This window comes from Ambystoma mexicanum, chromosome 11 (assembly GCF_040938575.1).
Source record: "Ambystoma mexicanum isolate Mex_15411 chromosome 11, UKY_AmexF1_1, whole genome shotgun sequence".
Taxonomy (NCBI): domain Eukaryota; kingdom Metazoa; phylum Chordata; class Amphibia; order Caudata; family Ambystomatidae; genus Ambystoma; species Ambystoma mexicanum.
In genome coordinates this window covers 1,014,361,223-1,014,385,597 of record NC_090934.1, presented here as the reverse complement: position 1 = coordinate 1,014,385,597, position 24,375 = coordinate 1,014,361,223, and the positions used below count along the sequence as shown (strand labels likewise).

At 46.9% G+C, this 24,375-nt stretch overlaps 1 protein-coding gene across 5 annotated transcripts in view; it reads left to right on the top strand.

Annotated features, from left to right (window-relative positions):
- The window catches only part of GLCE (glucuronic acid epimerase), a 467,532-nt gene that overhangs the window by 276,187 nt on the left and 166,970 nt on the right, over positions 1 to 24,375 (top strand). Inside the window, exon 1 of one of the 5 annotated variants that reach the window (XM_069624233.1) lies at positions 6,972 to 7,074. The exons of the other annotated variants lie outside the window; for them this stretch is intronic. The gene's annotated coding sequence lies outside the window, so the exon portion shown is untranslated. Of the gene's footprint in view, positions 1 to 6,971; positions 7,075 to 24,375 lie in introns of those variants that run through there. 5 annotated transcript variants of the gene reach the window in all.

The window sequence follows — 24,375 nt, the reverse complement described above, 5'->3', positions numbered from 1 at the left end:
ATGGGTCTAGTATTTTGAATACTATTTGTGTATTGTCGGCGTAGTTGTAGCAGGTGAGGCCATGTCCTTTGATGATTTTGATCAGCAGAGAGAGGTACGTATTGAATAAAAGAGGGGAGAAGGATGATCCTTGTGGTATTCTGCCTGTAGATTCTCTCTTGTTCGATTTGAAGGGTTTCATCCATACAGTTTTGTTTCTTTTTGTTTAGAAGGATTTAATCCGTAGTAGGGCCTTGCCTGTTATTCCTATTCCTTCTAGTCATGAGGGTGTTGTGATTAACTGTGTCGAATGCTGCCGAGAGGTCTAAAAGTATCAAGGCTGTACTATTGTCCGTGCCAGCGTTTGTTTTTAGGTCATCCCATATTGAGGAGAGCTGATTCCGTTCCGCTGTGCCTGGTCTAGTAGGCAATGTTTCTCTATGAAATCCTGGGTTCTTTTGTATATGTATGTTTCAAGCAGTTTAGCTGTGTATGGGATGTTGGAGATGGGTCTGTAGTTGGAAAGGTCCTCTACGTTTCCAGTTGAGTCTTTCAGTAGCGGTCTAATGCAAGCTGATTTTAAGGATTGTGGCACTTTCCCTGTTGATAATGAGGAGATTCTGTGGTATTCCGTGGGTGCTCCTTGTGTGAGGATAGATTTGTATATGTCTGGTGGGCAGGGGTGTCAGGGGAGCCTGTTTTGTTGATTTGATTCACCAGTTTGACGAAAGTCTCCTGATATTTCTGGGAAGGTTTGTAGTTTGTTCAGGGGTTCCTCTTGAGGGTCTGCGGGATCTGTTGTTCGATCACATGGTATGTTTTGTATGGCTTGTTGGATGGAGATGATTTTGTTTTTGAAGTGATCTGCTAGGTCATTGCACGGTTTCCTCGTTGGTGTTAGCATGTTGTTGCAGCCTGGTGGATTTTTTATTTCGTTTAAGGTTTTGAAGAGTTCTTTTTGGGTGTTTGGATCAGTGAAGATTCGGTTGTCGTAGTATTTCCTTTTTTGCTTTTAGTATTTCCTTTTTGTAGGCGCGGATGTGGTGTTGAAGTTTATTTCTTGGATCATTTGTTGTCCTCCATTCTAGTTCTAGTTTTCGCTTTCTTTTTTTCATGTCGCTAAGTAGTGGGGTGAACCATTTAGCCATTGCTCTTTTACTTGAAGGGGTGAAGAGTTTTTCTTTAGCAATTTTGTTGATCGTTTGTTTATTATTTATAATACGCCTCATACCCGGGGGTAACAGGGCGCAGCAGTTAGAAGTATATGCAAGGCTTGGTTACAACAGAAAAGGTATAGAATCTACATACAAGTCATTAGTTACAGGAAGGTATATACAGGCATAGGATACAGGAGAGGTATATACAAATGATAGACATTTTACAGAAGCAATATATACAAGGTTTAAGGTGTTTATAAATATAACCGGGTGGGTGGAGATAAGTACAAGTATACGGCAGTGGGTAGGGCAGTTATAGTTACCACAAGGGTAGCAGGTCGAGAGAAGCAAGGAAGGAAACACTCCATACAGGCATGAGGTACCGCAGCAGTGAGTCCTAACTACTTACTGAGCAAGAGTTATCATTTACTGGTAATTAGATTTCAGCCACATAATGATGTTGGATCTGAAGTTTTGGTAAGATTGGTCTATTCTCAGTGTGGGAGGCAGGGAGCTCCACAATTTGGCTGCTTTCACGGGGAAGCTGTTGCCTCAGATTGTGGAGCGTTTGAAACTAGGTATGGAGAGGTCATCTCTGTTAGCTGATCTAAGTGGTCTCGTGGAGGTCTGTTTATGGAATTTCTCGGCCAGGTAGATGGGGGCAGCATTGTTGAGAGACTTGTGGGTGAGCAACAGGGTTTTTAGAAGGATTTTGTCATTGGTCGGGAGCCAGTTGTTCTGTCGGCTGCACTCGGAAATGTGATCTCTTCTGGAAATGCCTAATGCCACTGTAAGGGCATTGTTTTGTAAAGTTTGGATTCTTCTGATAATGCTTTAGTCGATCCTAAATAGAGGGCATTGCAATAGTCCAGGCAAGACAGGATGACGGCTCTGGCCAGGATGGTGCTGCTACTGTCGTAGAGAAATGGCTTGCCGGTGCGAATAAGTTTGCACATGTAAGCCGTCGAGGACTCTAAGGAATTGACCTGTTTGGCAAATGAGAGGTTTGAGTCAAGATAAAAGCCTAGTGTTTTTACTTCGTGTTCCACTTTAATGCTATTGCCATCAATTATGAATGAAGAACAGTCAGAACCTCGTTTTTTAGGTTAGAGGGGGGTACCCAGGATGATGTGTTCGGTTTTATCATCATTCAGGCATAGACCACGCGTAGCCACCCATGCCTGGATGATGATGTACACTCTATTCACAAAGGCCAAATCCTTTTCATAATCTCCTGAAAGCGGGAGGAGGATCTGGGTTATCATCTGCATAGTTAGTGTAGGTGATACCGAGATGATCCAGATCATCAAAAAGGGGCTTAGTAAAAATGTTGTAGAGGTGGGTGAAACGCAGGATCCCTGAGGCACACCACAGGTGATGGGTATGGGGTCGACAGCTGCTAAAGGCGAGAAGACCCTCATTGTTCTACCATTTAACAAGGATCTAATCCAGGTGACAGCGTCGTCAGAGGAGTGTGCTGCTGTGTCAAGATGGTTGCAAAGAATAGTGTGGTCAACCAGGTCAAACGCAGCCGAGAGATCTAGGAGGCAGAGTAGGGCTGATTTGCCATTCTCTCTAAGCTCATCTACTTGGGTCTTGAGATTGATGAGGGCTGTCTCCGTTCCATGTTGGGGGCGGAAGCCGGTTTGTCTGGCTCCTAGTAGGTGGTGTAATTCCAGGTGCTTTTGGATTTGTATATAACTACCTTGTCCAGAGTTTTTAGAAGGAAGGGCACTGTAGTAATTGGCCTGTAATTGGTAGGTGTCAAGAGTATTTTTTTCTTTTTAGGAGTGGGAGTACCCAGGATTGTTTAAGGTTGGTAGGGATGATACCAGTAGAGAAGGACGCGTTGATAAGTTTTGTTATGAAGCGTGATAGGCCTCGGGCCGCCGCATCCTTAATGAGCTGCGCAGGGCAGAGATCGCCCTGGCAGTTGGAGGGTTTGAGGGACAGAATAATTCTTTCCACTTCAGAAATAGAATCTTTGGTGAAGTTAAATCGGGAGGATTCATCAGCATTGGTATTCCCAGTTATTTTGGATAGAGGGTCATTTAGAGAAGCTCTTTTACAGGAAATGTTGTTTTGTAGGGTGGATATTTTATTGGCTAAAGCGTGTTGGATATCTGAACACCATGTTTTATCTTTAGTACATGTGTCAGATAATGCTATGGGGTCTCTATTTCTTTAAGAATGGTGAATAGTTCCTTCATGTTGCACTTGGCTTGGGATATGCACGTGTCGAAGGATATTTGTTTAGCTAGACATATTTCTTTTTTATAGAGGGAAGACAGTTTGAGTTTAAGTTTTTGCTTCTGACTGTAGTTTTTTCCAGGCAGCCTCAGTTTCTTTTTTGTTGCCTTTGGTTTTTTAGGAAGGGTGTAAACCATTTATTCAAGTGAGTTCTCAGCTTGATTGGTCTAAGTTTGAGGGGGGCGTTCTGGTCCAAAGAGGTGATCATAATTTTGTTGTATTCCTCGACCAGGCTCTCGGGATCGGTATTGTCTGGGAGAAGGTTGAGGGTGGGAAGTAAGGCTGGAATAAGCCTGTCCACAGTAATATGCTTTTTGTTTCTGGTTAGTGTGGGTGGAGCCCTGAGGGCGGGTGGAGGTGGGGGTCTGTTAGTAGAAGGCATGAATGACACAAGGTGGTGGTCAGTCCAAGCTAGTGGTGAGATGGAGAGGATGTTGGTCTGACAGTTATGGTCTGCCACCCAGTCAAGTATTCTACCTTTGTTGTGGGTGGAAGTTTTACTTCTTTGGGTGAATCCAAGTTCTGAGAGGATGTTAGCTGTAGTTCGAGCAAGTTGGTCTGATGGGTCATTAAAGCCCATATTAAAGTCTTCCAAGTAGAAGTACTTAAGTTGAACTTTTGAGATTACTAGACAGGATAGTGTTAATATCATCCTCAAATGATACAGGAGGGCCTGGTGGGCGATATATCAGGTGGATATTAAGGGTTTGGTATTGGAAAGTGGTACTTTAACTGATAATAGTTCACGTGAGTGAATATCGATCAGGGTGGCTAATCTCATAGAGGCTACATTTGTAAATCATAGCGATGCCTCCTCTGGATTTTAGTCTATCTTGTCTCTGGCATAAGCATAGGACCTGCAGCAGACATAGCCATGTCTCAGTGATGGCGGGGAAATCTAGATCATCTCTCTGGATCAGGTTGGCAATTTCCGTGGCATGTGCTACTGGGGATCTGGAGTTTATTAGAGCTCCTTTGATCTGAGGGCTCATAGCGATTGTTGTCGGTTGGGGCTTTGATGTGATCCAGGTGTGGAGCAGGGTTACTTTTTTGTCTAGGTCATCTTCTTCCATGATTATTGCTTGTGGTTTGCTGCCTTCCAGGTCTTCAATTAAGTTAGAGTTTTTTATGGTTCTCCAATTTCTTTTCAGGCTGGTCGGTAGTTTGTCTTGTTTGTTTGTTGGGGTTGTTATTGTGATTGTGAAGGGAATGATGAGGTGGTCGCTCCAGATTATTTGGATTGGGGGTGTTGTGGTAATGAGTTTTTTTATTGGTGAAAATTGCGTCAAGTGTGTGACCAGCCGAGTGAGTTGCTCCTTTGACCAGTTGTTGTAGATTCATTGCTGCTAATTGACTGGTTAGGGATTTTTGTGTGGTTATGGTGTCTTCGTCGAACCAGATATTGAAGTCTCCAAGGACGATCAGGTGATTGTGTTTGATGGCTAGGGGTGGGATTGCTTCCGTGAAGGTGTCCACGAAGGTTGCATCGTATGTTGGTGGTCTGTATATCATTATGAATTTCAGATTAGTTTTGGGGTTTAGTGACAGGCGTATGATTAGGTATTCACATTTGTCAACGTTTAATGGGGCTTCCCGTTTGATAGCCAGGTGTTCCTTGTGGATGATTGCCAGTCCCCCAACTCTTTTGGTTTTCCTGTTTGTTTGGATGCATTTGAAGTGGTCGGGAAGGCAGTTGTTGAGGGTGAGCTTGTAGTTATCGTCTAGCCATGTTTCAGTAACAAATAGGATGTCGATATCCCTGTCACATAGCAGGTCGTAGATTTCAGTGGCATGTTTGGGCATTGACCTTGCGTTGATTAAATTGCAATGGATCTTTTCGGTCTGGTTTTGTCTATTGGTTGTTCCTTGGTTTGTTTTGTGATTGTTTGGTCGTAGGTTTTTCTGCATTGATGTTGATTGAATGGGGATGGAGATCAACGAAGGCTGCTTCTTCGTTAAAGCGGTCTGCTAGAACGGTAGCTTGACTGTTCCATCGCAGTGCTTCTCTAATGGTGCTGATTGGTTGAGCATCAGCGATAGCTTCTTCTTCATTAAATCGGTCTGTTAGGTTAGTGGTTGGGTTGCTGTTTATTAGTGCTTCAACGTCTTGTGTGGATTGTTGGTGATATCTATGTCTCTCTTCTGTTCTTTTAATGAATGGGCTAAGTAGCTTGGCGACTTCCCGCTCTCTTCTTTGGTCCTCCCTTCTTTTTTCCGGTCGTATGGGGAGTTTTTTTGTTTGTCTCGAAAAATGACAACAAGTGACTATTACACAGGCTGTTCTGGGTTGTGTGCAAGTGTGAAAGAAGTACAACCATACGTAGGGTAGTTTATAGTGCAGTAGTCTCAAGTTGTGCTTTCGGGTTTGAAGAAATAAACCAGTACCGGCTTTTAGATTCGTATGTTATTGCAGTCTCGATCCTTAATGGGTACATGCATACAACATGGCATGTGATGCAAGCCCTAGGACACGTAAAACGTGATATGAAAACGCTGTTGGTAGATTTTGAGAAATGAAAGTGTACATCAAGAAAAGTGGAACTTACTACTAACTATCAGGTTTTCAAAGTTCATGTGCACCTGTTGGTTTGCATGCATTTTACCGTTGTGCAGCAGCAGAGAAAATATGCATTTGTTGAATTTTGTAAGGGCCGTCTTTTATCTTGATTATATTAATATCTTTCACGTGTGTAATACATTATTTAAAATGTTTTCCTCGGATTCGCTGTGAAGCAGTGCATTTGTACGCAGGCAGGCGCCTGGACGATTAGATTGCGAAATAAACATCCTTTCGTCTTAGTTTATTTCAGTAATGTCTGCTTGCTAGACAGACATACATGGTTTGCTGTTTTTGTAGCACTTCAAATCATTCACATCGCCACACAACAAGCTTTATGTGCTTGTCCAACAAGGACTACAAAAAAGTCCTTGCCAGTTAAGTAGCTTGAAAGTATAGTAGTAAAACGTGTTTTTTTTTCGGCTCCCACACTGTTCTGTTGTAACAAGTGGGCATTTGGCTAAACTAGATAAAAGTACACAATAGCTCAGAATAGTTCAAACGCTAGCCCGGCCCATGGGAGCTTGCTAAAGAAAAGATCCAAATTTCTCTAGCTCTGACAGGTATACATGCTTTGAAACTAGAATATACGGCATGTCCGCCTGTATATGGCGATGGCCCGTCCTGGCTACACCAGTGAACATAGCAACGGATTGAGCGTGCAGGACAGGTGTTAAACTTTAATTATACAAGGCGACATTATGCCTTGCGTATGTTTTTGGTGTCGAGTTGCATAAAGGGAGCCCCCCCGCCCCCCCAACCTCCTTCTAGGAGGTTACGTACCCGGTCCCAATCCACCGCCCCACCCCCCACCCGACCGAAAGTTGTTTTCGAAACGATATATTTTTTAATGGTTTTCTATGCATCTTTTCGAACTGGCGACTGTTCGTGCCTCATAAATCCACAGTTGGGGGCGGGCGCGCTCTGGCACACACATGTAGCACTTCCACCATTTGCACTGTAGCACGCGCGTCCATGTGTTGCGTCTTGCCGCCGCGCCGCCCGTCCCCTCACAGCAATCCGCTCGAGGCGCCAGATGCATCCCCCGCAGCGTGCGGCTCGCGTTTCACATTTAGGGCTGATTAACCGAGGGGAGGAGGGCCCAGAAAGGATTCCGCCACGTCAATGAAGGTGAGAGCGGTAAGCCTGTCTGAAGCGAACGCTTACACAAGAGCTTTCCAGACAGACTGGCAACGTTGTGTTCTCTTCATCAGACTCGCCTTTATATGTTGCGCATGAACAATTGAGGCCATTTATTTCTCTTGGCAAAGCGTCGATCCAACTGTGCTCAACCACGGCGTCCCTATGCTCTGAACGAAGACTGTGCTAACGGCCAGTGGCCCATACACTTGTATTGCCAAGATCAAGGATGTACGTATTGTGCCCTATATTCCCCAGGGCACGCGTTGGGCAGATGCCAGAGTTGGGTTACAATGGGCCTCTTTTGTGGAACCGTTTCTCTGTGTGTATTGTTTCACTACAGTATTCACGTTCCGCGCTAATTAAAGCTACGTTAACATGTCTTTCGATGTAGCTAGAACTCGCACGCGTATGTCTGCGTGTAGAAGTACGGGTGCATTTCTGCCGCGCAAGTTTGCCAGTGTTCACCCAGAATCCCTCACTGTGCTAACCTACAGTTGTAGCCCTGGTATTTTCCGTTACCTTGGAGGACACATTGATTTATCTGTTTTACCATTTGTATATGCATTGTTACTAACGCAAATGTAAAGCGCTAAACTACCCATTGGGTGGCCTTGTACACAACTAACTGGGTTTCTGGTAGCCTGTAGCCTGATGCATCGTATACAGTGAAGGAGCAATTGTAACGTTTACCAGCGGTAAATGGCGCAAGATAAATGCTCGTTACATCGCGATGGTTCTATGTCTGCCCTGTGAAGTTTGAACTGCATTATAGAAGGGATTTGGCACCCTCCCAAACGGTGCAACAGAACCACATGCCTTCCAAAGCACAAGGCCTCTAAGGCCCTCCAGTCCTAACAGGGCTGAGAAAATGCCAACCAATCATTGTGGTGGTTTCCCCACCTCCCGAATGTTATTCTGACAGCCAGAGATTATTTTTCAACTTTTTCAATTGAAATGAACGCTGAGCCTCAAGGGGTCCCCGATGAGCTGCCCCATGTTGGTAGTCTTATGACACAGCAATAAGCTCCTTTTAATTCTGGAAATTAAATGTATGCTTTGCAATGCACACGTTACGGGCTGCGTTTGTTTGCTGGTGCCTTCAGAACATCCCCTCCCTCATCCAGTATCCAGCAACCTTGTTGCATTTTTACTCCAAATTCCTCTTAATTAGCATTCTGCTTACAAAGAGCAAATCATAGCTTTTCAGTGGACATTTAGTGTTTCAACTCCCCACTACCTGACTGGCCATGATAATCTGCAGCTATTAACCCCCTCGCTACATTCCTTTGTCCATCTAATTTAAGCACCCCACTGGTGCTTTGGACTGTTTTTCCCAGCTGTAGGGAAGGGGGCTCTTACATTTTAAAATGGGCCCCAACCAGCCCTGACACAATTTCAGACAGCTCTGCAGTTACCTATTGTTTTGTATTCACTTAAAGCCCTAGCCCGTGGTCACTGGTTTTACCCTGATTTATGCAGGTATCGCTCAAAACTCAGGAATGGTTCTGTGTGACACAAGTTTCCATTCTCAGTCGGCATGATCGAATAACAGCACACTTCGAAGCAATAACTATTGTGGCATCTTGTTTTTATCTGTGCTCACAATTACAACACTTTCTCACAATTTCGCAGTCTTAACTTGGAAGCTCTGTCCCCCAATAGTGGAGAGTTTGAAGCATGGTACTTGGAGGCAGTTAGAGTTGGCTGTTCTGGTCGGTCTGACAGAGGTTTTCCTACTGATTCTGTCAGTGAGGTATGGCGGTGTACTTTGTATTTATTGAGGCACTTGTATATGAGGGAGGCAATTTTAAGTTGGATTTTATCAAAAGTAGATAACCATTTGTATTTTCTTCTAGTGGAAGAAATTTGTTCATTTCTGTTGATCTGAAGTTCTGCTCTCAAGGCATTGTTCTGGAGTACCTGTATTTTTTGGATAAACTGTTTGTTCGCACCAATGTAGAGCGCATTACAGTAATCCGATTTAGAGAGTATGAGGGCTCTGGCGAGAATAAGGCAGCTGTCAGTGGAGAGGAATTGTTTGCTAGCTCCGATTAGTTTGCACGTGTATGTGGTAGCAGAGGCTAGGGAGTTGACTTGTTTAGTGAAGTTCATGGTAGCGTCCAGATAGAAGCCTAGGGTCTTCACTTCCTTAGCTACTTTTATGTCATTTCCATCAATCGTGAAACTGGCATAATCTGGGCTTAGTTTAGATAGGTGTGTCGGGGTGCCTAGGATAATAAGCTCGGTTTTGTCATCGTTCAGGCATAGTCCATGGGTGGCCATCCATGACTGAACGATGCCATAAATTCTATTCACCAGAGCCGAATCCATGACGTAATCTCCAGTAAGAGGTAGGAGGATTTGGGTATCGTCTGCATAGTTCGTGTAGGCGATACCCAAATGTTCAATTTCGTTGAAGAGGGGCTTGGTGAATACATTTTAGAGTGTTGGTGACACACAAGATCCGCAGGTTATCGGGATAGGGTCTGCTGATGCCAATGGTGAGAAGACTCTCATGGTCCTGTTGCTCAAGAACGACTCAATCCATGTTATGGCCTCCTTAGAGAAGTGAGCTGCAGAGTCTAGGTGGCTGCATAAGACTTTATGGTCGACCAGGTCGAATACAGCCGAGAGGTCTAGTGGGAGGAGTAGGTCTGATTGGCCCGTATCTCTGAGCTCATCTAATTGAGTCTTAAGATCAATCAGAGCTGTCTCCGTACCATGTTGGGGATGGAATCCGGATTGGCGAGAGCCTCGTAGGAGGTTAAATTCCAGGAAGTTCTGTATTTGGATGTAGACCACTTTATCTAAGATTTTTAAGAGAAATGGCAGTCGTGATGGGTCTAAAGTTAGTGGGTATGGCGGGGTCCAGGGTTTGCTTTTTGAGTAGTGGTAGTGCCTAGGATTATTTCAAATTGTTTGGGACAGTGCCACTTGTGAATGAGGAGTTGATAAGTTTGGTTATGAAAGGCGCAAGTTCTCTTTCAGCGTCTTTAATAAGTTATGGCAGGCATTGGTCATCCTTGCAATTGGACGGTTTGAGTCCCAGTATGACCTTCTCCACTTCAATGACAGAAACTTTAGAGAAGCTGAAGCGAGTTTCATGTTCACAGTGCGGCAAAGGAGCTATACTGTGAGAGGTTCGAGGTGCTAGAGAGGCTTTCATATGGGCAATTTTAGTTTGTAGGTTGGACACTTTGTTTGTTAGTTAAGGCGTGCTGGATACTGGAGCGCCACTTTTTATCTTTGGTACAGTTTTCTTGCGGTACGATAGGAGTTACCAATTGTTTTAGAATAATTAACAGTTCTTTGATACTAGATTTGGATTGTGATATTCTGTTATCATACGTCTCCTGTTTAGCTAGGAGGATGTCTTTCTTATATTGGGTTGAGATGTTGGTAAGGTTTAATTTGTTTTCTGCTGAGGGTGAGAGTCTCAAAGCAGTTTTAAGCTTTCTTTTGCGTAGTCTAAGGTTTTTTTAGATGAGGGGTGAACCAGGTGTTAAGGTGTTTTTTGGGTTTGCTCTTCCTTAATTTGAGAGGTGCATTATTTTCAAGGGCAGAGTTCATGATTACCTTATACTGTTCAACTAAGGAGTTTGGGTCCTAGTTGTCTGGTAAAGAACTAAGATTAGGTAATATGTGGGGCAGCAGTTTGTCAACTGTCATATATTTTTTATTCCTCGTAAAGGTAGGTGGGCAAGCGGGGAGGTCTGGACTGTGGCTAGATTGGTTGCCAATGTAAATGCTAGGAGATGGTGGTCCGTCCAGATCTGCGGAGCAATGGATGTGATGTTGACATTACAGTTGTACTCTGCGATCCAGTCGAGAGTTCGACCTTTGTCGTGCGTGGGTAGGTTTACTTTCTGAGTGAAGCCAAGTTCTGTCAGTGTTGTGGCAATGACAGTAGAGTGGGTGTCCTTGATATCATTGTAACCTAAGTTAAAATCACCTAGCACTAAGGTTTGGGAGGTGTTTTTTAAGTTGTTGGATAAGGCCGTGGATATGTCTTCCGAGAAGGTTCGAATAGGGCCTGACGGTCTATAGATGAGAAAGATATTCAACATTTGGGAGTTAGCAGCGGGTACCTTGACTGTGAGGCATTCGAAAGATTTCATAGTAGGTGTTACAACTACTCTCATATCTAGGTTGGTCTTAGCTATAATTGCTAATCCTCCACCTTGAGAGCTATGTCTATCTGCTTGCAGGATGGTATAGTTATCAGGGACTGCCAGAGATAGGGCAGGGCCTGCAGCATTATGCAACCATGATTCCAAAATGGCCAAGAAGTCAAGGTTATTTGTTAGGATAATGTCCGATATTTCAGTTGCATGAGCAACTAGAGACCTGGCATTTATGAGAGCTTGTTTAAGATTTAGTGGGTGGCTTTCTGATGCAGAAATGCCACTGGGACTGTCTCGAGTTGTCTGTCTAGGATGGTTGGGTGTGGGTCTTGTATGATTGGTGCTGCTTGTAGTAAGCTCTGTGTCCACTTTATGAGGTAGGAACCTTTTTGGGTAGTTTAGTTGCTCCATTTTGTTTGCCGGTAGTTCATATAGTTTAGATAGGCGAGCACGCAATCTTAGGTTTCTATCAGCAATGCTGCATGGAGCCTGTGCGATTAGAGTATTCTTGTTGCAGGCTAGTTTTGTATGCAGTTTTGTGTGTCTGTCATTATGGGGCAGGTATGAGTGTTGTATGGGGTTGTTGTACAGGAGAACATAATGGTGCGAGTGTTGGTAACCAGGCTATTGGTCTGTGATGCTAAGAGGAAGGAGAAGGCAATGTGAAGCGTTAGCCAAGCTAACTTCGGTAGGGCACCGGTTAGGAGTTTGTATGAACAATGGGGGTACATAATGACAATAGGTTATAAGCCTGTGACCTGATTGGGCCTGAAGGCTGATAGTAGGCTAATTCAAAGGTAGGTGCAAATGGAGTGCAGAGTGGGCAAGCTAAAGTAGGGTTTAGCAGTTCACATAGGCTACGCTAATACTATACAGTGCAGCCGATGCTGGTGCAGTAGGTAAACACGGCATTAGGTTGTAGGCTAATGCAGTGGCAACAACAGTCATGAGGAAGCAAGGCTAATGCGGTGGCAACAACAATCATGAGAGGGCAAGGCTAATGCAGTGACAACAACAATCATGAGAGGGCAAGGCTAATGCGGTAGCCGCAACAATCATGAGGAGGCAAGGCTAATGCAGTGACAACAACAATCATGAGAGGGCAAGCCTAATGCGGTGTCAGCAACAATCATAAGGAAGCAAGGCTAATGCGGTTGCAACAACAATCATGAGAGGGTAAGGCTAATGCAGTGACAACAACAATCATGAGGAAGCAAGGCTAATGCGGTTGCAACAAACAAGAGGCAAGGTTAGTGCAAAAGAGGCCTTAGCATACATATGGCTGGGCAATTGTAGTGATAAGGCGCAGCGATTAGCATGAGGCAGGGTTAAAACAATGGCCGCAACAAACGTGAGGCAGGCTGTTACAAAGAGGCACAGCGACTAGCGTTTACATTATGGCCATAGTAATCATGGTGGAAGTGGTATGCACCTCTAAATGGTGCAGACAGAGTTTCATATAATGCATAATAGTGCTAGTGCATTCCATGTAATATAAGGCAGGATAGAGTGTAGGCAAGTATGCAGTATTCAGAATCTTAAAAAGTGGCATGCGGGTAGGCTTACCAAGTCTGAGATCATGTTGAAGATGTCCTGAACAAGCAGGTGTTGCACTGCTTGGCTGGCAATCCTGTAAATTGCAAGGACTGGCGGGTAGGCAGGGGCACGGAGTAGGACTCTTGGCCCAAGGCACAGCGAGGCACCAGACAGGCTCACGACAGGCGTTGTGCCTTTGTGGGTGCCGGCTCACTATTGGATGAATAAGAGGGGCTGATGGCCAATAGGCACGGAGGATGGGGCTAGATGCACTTATTCACAACCAAGCCATCAGTCCCAGATGTGGGCGGCCATTTTGTAATGGCTATTTCCTCATGGTGAGGAATCTTAATAGCAGTGCAGATGGTTGTGGCGCTGTCTGCATGCTGTTAAGGGCATCCAAATGGGTGCAAAGTGAAGATAATGGTGGCCAGTAAATTTAGATTGAATTTACCGGGATCGGGCGACACTCCTCGTGAAGCGGCGCAGATGGGCTTAGATAGTGCTTAGAAGTTTCAAATGGCGCCCAATGTGGGGCCCCACTGAGGGCACTCAGATTTCGAAGACGTGAAGGAGAGGAATCGGCCGATTGATTGCTTGGTTTCAGGGATCCCTACTATTATGGAGATTTGATTGCTCACAGGTGCCACTGACCTCACTCTGCAGTTTTCTCTCCATAGACGCCCTCTCCCACCTGGGGCCTTCGGAACTGCGTGCAATATTTCACCCAGGGCAACTGAGACAGAACTTTGTTAGTAGGTATAGCTGTGTTGGCAGGTGAGACTTGATTGGGTGGGTTAAATAAGAGGTATTTAGCAGATATTATCTTTTCCAGGATAGAGTAGAGCTTTATGATGCCTGGTCCCAGTAACCTTCAAATTTGTTGGTCCGGACTTTGTTGTGTTTGCCCAGTGAATAATTTAGAATTTGGACAGCCTACACCCCCAGAAGGTACCCCGGAATATGAAATATATGTCAAATATGGGTTAGGGGGCAATAGTATTCAACAGTTCATGGCACATACAGACTAAAAATGCACCTGGTTTTAGATGGCCAGAACATGGTTCTTTTGATGTTTTTGTAATTCAGCATTTAAAAACTGTTAAGAATAAGGCTAGACTCTCCGCCTTTGATGTTATCCGCGCTTGGTGCAAGGAAGCCATGCAGCAGATCAAATGCTAACAGAAATTTGATCGAAGTCCTATGTCGCAGGCTGATAAAGCTTTAATCCATGATCAGCAAAAACACCAACAAAATAATGGAGAGATGGACAGAGATTATCAGTTAAAAAGAACAGGAATGTACCCTGTTCTATCTACTACTACCCAAGATTCCATAATAGAACAGATTCTCAATAACCCTCACCAACATCTTCTCTCTGCACCTCCTTCTCCTTATGGTCAACCACAGAGCTCATTTGTTTTGGGGCCCCCGGCCCTAAACTCCCTCACTCTTCCCAATCCCCAACCCCGCCACCCCCACTAGAAGAAGATGACATACCAGATGCTAGCATAGATCTTCCCAGGGAATATATACATGGCCCATTTACTAAAGAAAAGGCAAGGAAACTGGAACCCTTTATTAGGAATACATGAGCCGCTTTAATGCCTACCCAAAAAAGGAAATTGAGGGAGCAGGCTATTTGGTTAGTATTGAGCGGAGACAGACAGAATGTGTTTGAGGAAGTACTTGAAACCCAAGGTCCTGAGCGACAAATTTTATTAGAATGTTTGGGTGACAAGATTCAAATCTATTGGGAACAAAAATTGCCTTTCGGCAGTTCCTAGGGAATCATTTAAATTTAGCTCCCTTCTCTTGTCATACAGAGGATGCCTTTTCACATTTTAAAGGACTTTGGGAGATATTTGATTAAATGAAAGCACTGGAGAAAGCTTGATTGGAATTAGAATCTGAAAGTCTTAGTTACTTGCCTGTAACTGTATTTCTCCAGCATTGTTATCTTTCGTAGATTCACATACTTGAATATTCCCCATCGTCAGACCGAGAATCCTCAGTGATAAAATGATTATATAAACATTTTTTAATTTACATCCATTCTCACATGAGAATGCATGCAAGTACTCCATTGTGGCCTATGAGCCATTCTATTGTGTAGCCCCTACACTTCACTTTGGTCCTTTATGGCCCCAACCAATGAGGTGACAGGGTTTAAGCTCCGCCCCCAGCAGCCATCTTCAGATTTTGAACCATAGGTATTGCAGTATGATGGAAGCTGAGCATAGGAGCAGCCTCTCAGGGGAGGCGGGTGGGCGCATGTGAATCTATGAAGGATACCAATGCTGGAGAAATACAGTTACAGGTAAGTAACTAAGACTTCTCCAGCATTGGATCTTTCATAGATTCAGATGCTTGAATAGAATACCAAGCAGTTAAAAAAAAAAAAATGCCAACATCCTTTACATATATGCATGAATCCAGAAAAGAACCATATCTGTGATCAAACCTTTACCATGCAGCAACACAATGGTCACATACTTGCACAAAGAGATGGCGGAGCACTGCCCGTCCAACTGCAGTTTCTTTGTTGGTATCTTCAGCCAGGCAGTAGTGTTTAGCGAACGTGTGCAGAGTGCTCCATGTGGCGGCTCTGCATATGTCCTTCAAGGCCACCCCTGCGTGGAACGCTGTTGATGCCGCTCTCCCTCTGGTGGAGTGCACTGGGGGTGGTTTGGGTAGGGGGTCCCCTTTCGTTTGATGGCTTTGGGTGATGCAAGAAGAAACCCAGTGCGCCAGAACTTGCTTGGAAATATGCTGGCCATTTGTTTGTCCAGAGAAAGCTATGAACATTCTATTTGGAACACTTTAGTTCTTTTGTAGATAAAACGTTAATACTCTTGCTATGTCCAGAGAATGCAATGCTCTTTCTGGTTCCGAAGAATGATTCTGGAGAAAAGTTGGAAGGACAATGCGTTCTGTGATCGTCATTTCCGATACAACCATCAGAAGGAACTTAGGGTGTGGTCTCAAAATGACCCGGTCCTTAAGGAATAAGGTGAAAGGAGGTTCAGAAGATGAGGCCTGTAACTCACTGATCCTCCTGGCCGAAATGATGGCTATTAAGAAAGCCATTTTCCATGACAAGAATTTTATGTTGCACCTGTGGATGGGCTCGTAATGAGGCTCCATGAGGGCTGTTAGCACAGTGTTTAAGTTTCAGGCTGGAATCGGCGTGGGCGTAGGAGGGTATGTACGCAAAAGCCCTTTAAGGAAGACCTTGACAGCTGTAAGGGAGAGCAAGGACTGCATTTGTCGGGCTGTCGTGTATGCCGTAATGGCCGATAGGTGGACCTTGATTAACGACAGTGAAAGTCCTGCTTTGGCTAAGTGTAATAAGTAAGGAAGTACTTGCTCAACTGAAGCAGTGAGAGGATCAATAGCATACGTCTCACACCACTTGGAAAAACGAGCCCAATTCCTAGTGTAGGTGATGCTTGTAGAAGGAGCCCTTGAGGCCCTGATTATATCTCAGCATTCCGCAGGCAGCTTGAGATTCATCAGTTTATGCTGCTCAGGAACCAGGCCTTGAGAGACAGGCTCGCTGGGTCGTGGTGTAGGACCTTGCGGTTCTGTTGCGTCAATAGATAATGAAGCGCTTTGAGGTGAATCGGGGGCCATCGGGACAGGTGCTGTAGGGTCGAGTACCAGACCTGCCGTGCCCAGTCCGGTGCAATTGGGATCATTGAACACGGTCCTCGAAATTAGGAGAAAAGGGGGGGGGGCATATAGGAATTTCCCCGTCCAATCCACTGAGAAAACGTCTCCTACTGACTCACTCTCTGGGTACCTGGAGGCGAACATTCTGCATTTCTTGTTGGCGCTGTTGGCAAAAAGATCGAGATGTGAATGGCCCCATAAATTGAAGATCCGTTGGGCTTCCTCTTCGTCCAGCTCCCACTCGTGGGACGATGTGTAGTCCCTGCTCAGTTTGTCCGCTAGGACATTGTCCACCCCCAGGAAGGTGTTCCACCTTGATTTGGACTCTGTGGTGCAGGGCCCTGCCCATAGCAATTGAGCTTCCTGAGATAAGATATCTAACCTCGTGCCTCCTTGCTTGTTTGTGTAGTGCATGGAGGTCGTGTTGTCTGTCTGGACAGTGATCACTTGCCCCGCTACTACAGGAAGGAAAGCTTTCAGTGCCCACCGTATGGCCCTGAGTTCCAACACATTGATGTGTAGTTGGGACTCCTGGGCTGACCAAGAGCCCTTGGTTTGCAAGTCCGCCAGATGAGCGCCGCAGCCCGAAAGATGCATCCATCCTCAAGAGAAGGGTCGACGTTGGGGCTTGAAACAGCACTCCTTGTAAAAGGTTTTTCGGAGTGTTCCACCATCGAAGAGCTTCGTGCAGAGTCGTTGGAATCTGGACGATGTCCTCCCAAGAGCCGAGAGCTTGTTTCCATTGGTGGTCCAGTGCCTCCTGGACAGGTCTCATGCGAAGCCTGGAATTTTCTTTGGGGAATATACATGAGGACATCATGCCCAGGAGGGATTTGTAAGAGCACACCAATGTTGTCTCTCTCGCTAAGAACCACAAGATCAAGCAGAGGTTTGCTGCTGCTCTTTCTGCCGACGGTCTCACCCTGGGAATGTTGGTATCGAGTTCGGCTCCCAGGAAGGAAACCGTCTTGCTAGGGAATGGGCAGGACTTTGCAGTGTTTATGGAGAAACCTAACCCTTTTAGAAGATTTGTTGTCTTTAAAACTGTCAAGCATGTGCTTGGGGCAGAACTTGCTCTTATCATCCAGCCGTCCAGATATGGAAACACTTTTATACCTTTTGTCCTGAGTTTTGCAGCTACTGGTGCCAGGCACTTTGTAAACACTCTCAGTGCTGATCTCAGGCCGAACGGGAGCACCTGAAATTAAAAATGAAGATTGCCTACAGCAAACCTGAGGAATTTTCTGTGTGCTGGGTGGTGAGTTCTTGACCATCGAATGGCATGTCCAATATCTGGGCTTGGACCTCAGGCCTGGAATTGGCAGCCTTCATCCAGGCCTGTCTTCTCAGCACTGTGCCGTGAGCCATCTGCCTGAAGCCTGACTCCGCCACATCAACTGCTGCTTCAATCATGTGATCCAAAGTTGCTTCCCCATCGGCGATAATCGACCTGGCTTCTTCCTGTAGCTCTACACGGAGCGGTTTGGCTAGCTGTGACATGCGGAGCCAAAGCTCGCGGTCAAACCTCGCCGTCATGGCCAACGCATTGCCCGCTCTAATGGTCAGCGATGCTAATGCGGACACTTTCCTGCCCATAGCTTCTAGCATCCGACCTTTCTTGTCCGGTGGGGCCGATCCAGGTGATGCTGGATTGGCCAACTTTTTCCTCACTGTTCTTTTCCTCCAATGTGACTTGTAGCTGGAACAAATCTGCAGCTTTGCCAATGATATGAAAGGATACTAGATCATCCGGCGGTGAATAGCCACCTGGCGAATCTTTCTTCCTTGGCTTCTCGACAATGTAATGGTCCCATTCGCTAGTATCAGGTTCTTGCGTGATCTCGCCGCCTTCTGGTTCGGAAAAATCCCTGAAGAGATCTTGCTGCCAGTCTGAGACCGAAACCGAGGATGGTACAATTGTTGGATCCCTAGCTGGGGATCTTGTCCTATGTGAGGAAGTTGGAGAAGGGACCCTTGTCGGTGAAGCACTGAGTGTCCTGCTTCTAGACCTGCGAGGTGGCTCGGGTGAACGCACTCTTCTGTGGCCTACTGCTGGGAGGCGAATGTCTTGGCGTGCTTTGTCGAGGTGCAAGATCCCTCTGCGGGGAGTTTGGCTTCCTCGGTACAGCAGACTTGTTCTTTTCGTTTTGACGCCTGTTGAACTCCTCCAGGATCCTCTGCATTGATAACATGAGTGCTGGGTCATAAGGATCAGTAGGCACCTCTGCTGTAGGTTACCAAGGAGGACTGTGTTCCTTAGTTGTAAGGCAATGCTGTTCTTCAACAAACTCAGCATCTGAAAAATCCTCCTGTAGGATGACGTCCGAGAGCTCTGTATTTTCTCCTAAAGGAAATAATTGGGCTCTGTGGTTCAAAAGCTTCGACAAACTGAGGCGGCGTTACCATGACCTCAGGAAGACTGTCTTCATTGGATGGCATAAAAGTGGCGTCAGCGAGGGACGTTTTAGGCCTTATTTCCTCTGCTAATACAGAAGCTCGCGGTGCTGTAGACAGAGCCATGGTCGAAGATTTCGTCGACAGCGGTTCCGCGGGCGAGGATCTCGTAGTTGGTAGCTTGCCCTTATCTGTTGCTTCGTGGACGAATGATGCGCTTCCGTCGTCAGCGATTGCTTCGTGGATGATAAACTCGCCGACAAGGACTTATTCGTCGACGATGTGGTTCGCCGCATGGTGGTCGTCGATGAGGGCTTCGTCGACGGTTTTGTGGACAACGGGCCTCTATCATGACTGCCGCTCGTAGACGGCTTCTCCGTGGACGACTGCCCGCCCCCCCCCCCCTGGTTTTTTGCAAACTCCTCCTTACCTTTTTGGAGGTAGTTTTTGCTGTAGAATGCTTCATCTTATGGCTTGCAGATTCCAGGGGAGGTAGGAAAGGTATAATTTCCAGCTTCCTCTTACCTTTGGGAGCAGAAGAGGAACTCGTTTCCACTGAAGAAGCCCTTCTTTTAGAAGTTTGCTTTTCAGATGATTTGCTTGAGTGAACAGGGGCTGTCTTTGCAGATTCCTCGTCAGAAGAAAGCTGCTTGGCCTCCAAATGCATAAGAAGTCTTCTGTGTCTGTCCTGTAGAGTCTTGGTCGAAAAAGACTTGCAAATCTGACATTTCTGGATGTCATGACGATACAGACAATATATACACTGATCATGGGGGTCTTTCATATAAACCACCTTTTCCTGCACCTCGTGCAATCCCTGAACAGGGAAGGCCTCTTGGTAGCCTGGAGATCAGCCATCTGAAGAGAAGGTTCACTCGACGAATTCTGGGCCAAATACTATCCCTAGTGTGACATCCACTGTACCCAAGATCCCTCGCGCGTCTAGGATCCTCAGATTGTTTTTTTCCGCCATACTGGTCGGAAGCATTTTGCAGAGTCCCCTGGCCTTAGCCATACTTTTGCTAAACATTTAAAAGATTAATCTATTCACATCCTTCCCCACCCCAACGTCGAACTTCGACACTCGACGCCGGCTGGAGAAGAAATCGACCGTCGCCTGCTGCATGACGGATCTGGGCCTCGGAAGGCCGCTGGCCTCGGCCCGGGCCTTGGAAGGCCTCTGGCCTCGGCCCTGCAAGTAGGGAGAGTGGGGGGTGGTATATACTCTACACTCTTGATATTTAGGTACACCTTATACATTTCCTACACTTAACTGCCCGCTGCCTCAAGGTGCGTATGGAGGGTACCCCTTTTCAATTCTGCCCCAAGTGCAATCGCAAATACCCTTGGGTCGACAGGCACGCCACGTGCAATCTCTGCTTGCCGAGGGACCACCCAGAGGCAAACTGCAGAGCGTGTAGTAGGTTTAAACCTAAGACACTTAAGGACCGTTCGACGAAGCGTTGGGCCCACCACGGCAGGCAGGCGGCCATGGCAGCGGAGGGCGCCTTCAGCGATGGCAGCGACGCCGTACTTTCGGACGGCGAGGGCATTACGGCGTCGAAAGACAGCCAAGCGCAGGTCCCCGACCTCGGAAGGTCGTCCGGCAGGGCGGCTATGGGGAAGACCCCCGGCGACACAAGCGCTTCACATACTACACACACTAAACACACTAAGTCCAACCGAGACTCGACGACGTCGACTTCTCGGAAAGAGGCACAGACAGAACGGTCCGATTCGGTGTCCTCTGGGCGCTCTCCATCAGGATCGCCGCATGACTCCAGGCAATCATCCACTCTTGCCAAGAGTGCCTCGCTCCCTAGGCTAACAGAAGTTCGATCGTCGGAAGACGAAGACGACTTCCACCCCCAGGCCGCGCTCCAGGAGTCGGAGCCCGCACTTAAAGCCAGCGAGGCCCCACGCTCGAAGGACAGGGACACCTCTCCCGATCCTCGACGTCAGGCGTCGAAAAACTCCAGAGCCACTAAGGGACAGGGAAAACATTTTTCAACGCACGGGGAGGGGGGGAAACAGCAGAAAAAATACCTGTGCATTCTTCCACACCTGTGAAACACTCCTCTCCCCCTAAACAGACAGACAAGACCAGGTCTGCTGATAGGTCTACAACCAGCAAAGCTACTCAAGATAAATCTCATAGACTTGCTGAGAGAGTCATTCCCAGTTCCAAAAAATGGTCCAGTGAAGACATAGATAGGGTCATGTCAAGAATGTCTTCTTTGGCTGATTTTTATGATAAAAATCCAGAACATTTCCTCTCGTATGATCCACAAGGGGCCACACCCTCGGGCTCTACTGATCCTATCCCCCCGAGTAAAAAGGCCCGGTTTGAAACTCCGATGAGGTCAGAACCCTTCGAGGTACAACCTTACGCAAGACCATACTCACGGTATCAAGGAGAGGCTTCCTTTTGTGAGGACCAAGAGTTTGGTGTGATAGAAGAGCAAACCGGGACGGGCTACTATGGGGATGATGAGGACCAGGAAGAAGAAGAGGATGACCCGGAAACATACAGAGTAGATTCCCCGGTAGAGAACGAAGCCCCGGTGACCGACTCCCCGGTCGATAACCAACCCCTCCTAAATGAGGTTCTCGCTCGCGCAGCAGAACATTTCCACATTGACACCCACGGTGTCCAGGAGGAAAGGGACTTTGCAGAAGAGTTAGTGGGAGAAAGGAGGCCTGTTGCCCAGACCATCCCTATCCTTAAATCCATTCAGCGGAGAATAGATCCGTCCCTCGTGAACCCGAACCTCACCAGAGCAGTCAATCCCAGGGTTGAAAAACATTTCAGGGCGGCCCAGTCTGACCCTCTCTATATAAGAGGACATCTGAAGCCAGACTCCCTAGTTGTCACCAACACTCGTAAGAGGGCTGGGACACCCTAGTCATCGTCAGAAGCTCCTCCCGACAAGGAGAGCAAAAAACTATACGGTTTCGACAGGAAGGTAGCCTCACGTCCGCCTATCAAGCAAGGATTGCTAACTCCACCACCCTGTTGGCCAGCTACAACTGCCATCAGTGGGAAGAAGTCGCGGCACTCGTAGCCTCTGCTCCTGAACCTTTAAAGGGCCAGTTAGCTCGGATTTCCGCAGAGGGTAGAGCCGTGTCTGGTTGCATTTTGAAAGCAACCTTCGACGCCGCGGACAACGCAGGCAGATTGATAGCGGAGGGCACTGTTATCAAAAGACATGCGTGGTTACGGCAGTCTGGTTTTAAAGCAGAAACCCAGGCATCATTGTTGGACAAACCGGTGGAAACCGATCTGTTTGGTAAGGCGGTCGAAGACGCACTGAAAAATGCCAAGGACGAATACGAGACACTCAAGTCCCTTGGCCAGTTAACCAATAAACCCCCTAACCACAGAGGGAATAGTAATTTTCGTCGCCCACGCGGCCAAAATTCCCAGAGAGGATCTAACTATTCCCAGGGGCAGGGTACACAGTGGAACAACAATCAACAGTCTACCCAGGGTTACGGCAGAGGTAATAGGAGAGGTCGTGGTAAAGGCAGACGCAGCCCCAGCAAGGGAGGCGGCACGCCTCCACCAAAGCAGTGACGCTCAGTTCAGGGTCCCTTCTCACGCAACCCCAGTAGGGGGACGCATTTCAAACTTCACCCAGGCTTGGGAAGGGATCACATCAGACAGATGGGTGCTGTCAACAGTAGCCACAGGATATTGTATAGAGCTACTGCAGCGTCTCCGGAACCATCCTCCACGACAAAGAGTACACTCCTTAGAACATCAGAAGATTCTCCTCGAGGAGATTGCCATTCTTCTACAAAAGGACGCGATAGAACTCGTCCCGGGACATCAGGTAAACAAGGGTATTTATTCAACTTACTTCCTTGTGCCAAAGAAAGACTTGACAATGCGCCCAATATTTGACTTACGACCTGCCAACAAGTATGTCAAGCCCCAAAAATTTCGTATGACCACGCTACAAGAGGTAATCCCCCTCCTAAAAAAGGGGTATTACATGGCAACCTTGGATATGAAAGATGCTTATTTTCATATTTCCATGTTCCCAGCGCACAGAAAGTACTTGCGCTTCAAGGTGGACAGTCGACACTACCAATTCAAGGTACTGCCCTTCGGGATAGCTTCGGCACCAAGGGTATTCACCAAGGTACTGGCGGTGGCGGCTGCACACCTACGCAGGGAGGCAATCCCAGTGTACCCTTATCTGGACGACTGGCTCATAACGGGGGAAACCCCAGGAATTTGCAGGACAAACATTCAAAGGACTATCGACCTCCTCCACGAGTTAGGCTTCTCAATCAACGAGAAGAAGTCAAGCCTGGTGCCAAGCACCTCAAAACAATTCCTAGGAGCAATCCTGGATACCCAAGAGGGGTTGACCTTTCCTTCAGAAGAAAGAATTTGGAATATACTACTGCAAATTCCGCATTATCAGTCCGGTTAACAAATAACGGTACGCAAAGCAATGCGTTTACTGGGCATGATGGCGTCATGTATTTACCTGGTCCCCCACGCGCGCCTGCGCATGCATCCCATGCAGGAATGGTTGGCGAAACAGTGGTCTCAGGCAAGTGGTCAGTGGGACGATCTAGTAGTCGTTGCGCCAACACTTGTACAAAGTCTTCACTGGTGGACAAGAGAGAATCTCGCACAGGGGAAACCCTTTTACAATCCCGAAGTACAGGCAGTAGTCACTACAGATGCATGTCTGACGGGGTGGGGAGCTCACCATCTCCACCACACAGCTCAGGGTCTCTGGTCTCACTCAGTGGCCAAGAACCACATCAACCTGCTAGATCTTCTGGCAGTATTCAGAGCGCTTCAGGCATTCGAGCACCACCTACTAAACCTGTCAGTGCAAATCCGGACGGACAGCACTACAGCCATGTTCTACCTGAACAAGCAAGGAGGGACTCGCTCGCCAAATCTGTCCAAGCTTGCCCAGAAAATCTGAATATGGGCACTCACACGGAACATCTTCCTGTCATCACAACATGTTCCAGGGGAGCTCAATTCCCTAGCGGATGCTCTGAGCAGAGACTCCCTCCCAGAGGAACACGAATGGGTTCTACACAGAGAGGTCGTAGAAGATATCTTCTCTCAGTGGGGTTTCCCCACTATAGACTTATTCGCCACAAGCGAAAACAGACAATGCCCAGGATTTGCATCCAGGTTCCCCCAACCAGACTCCCAGGGGAACGCCCTGTGGATGAACTGGTCAGGGATGTTTGCGTACGCTTTTCCACCAACTCCTCTCCAGGAAAGTGGTGAACAAGATGAACAGGGAATCGATGACGCTCGTCCTAGTTGCTCCCATGTGGGCAAGACAACCGTGGTTCCTACACCTACGCAGGATGGCGGTGTGCGAGCCCATCAAACTTCCAGCCTGGTACAACCTACTGTCCCAGCACCAAAGTCAAACAGTGCACCAGCAACCCAACTCAATGAACCTGGCAGCATGGCTCCTGAGGTCATAGAGTTTGGACATCTCAATTTGCCACAGAAGTGTATGGACATCCTAAAGGAATCTAGGAAACCGAACACCCTTGTGTAGGCACT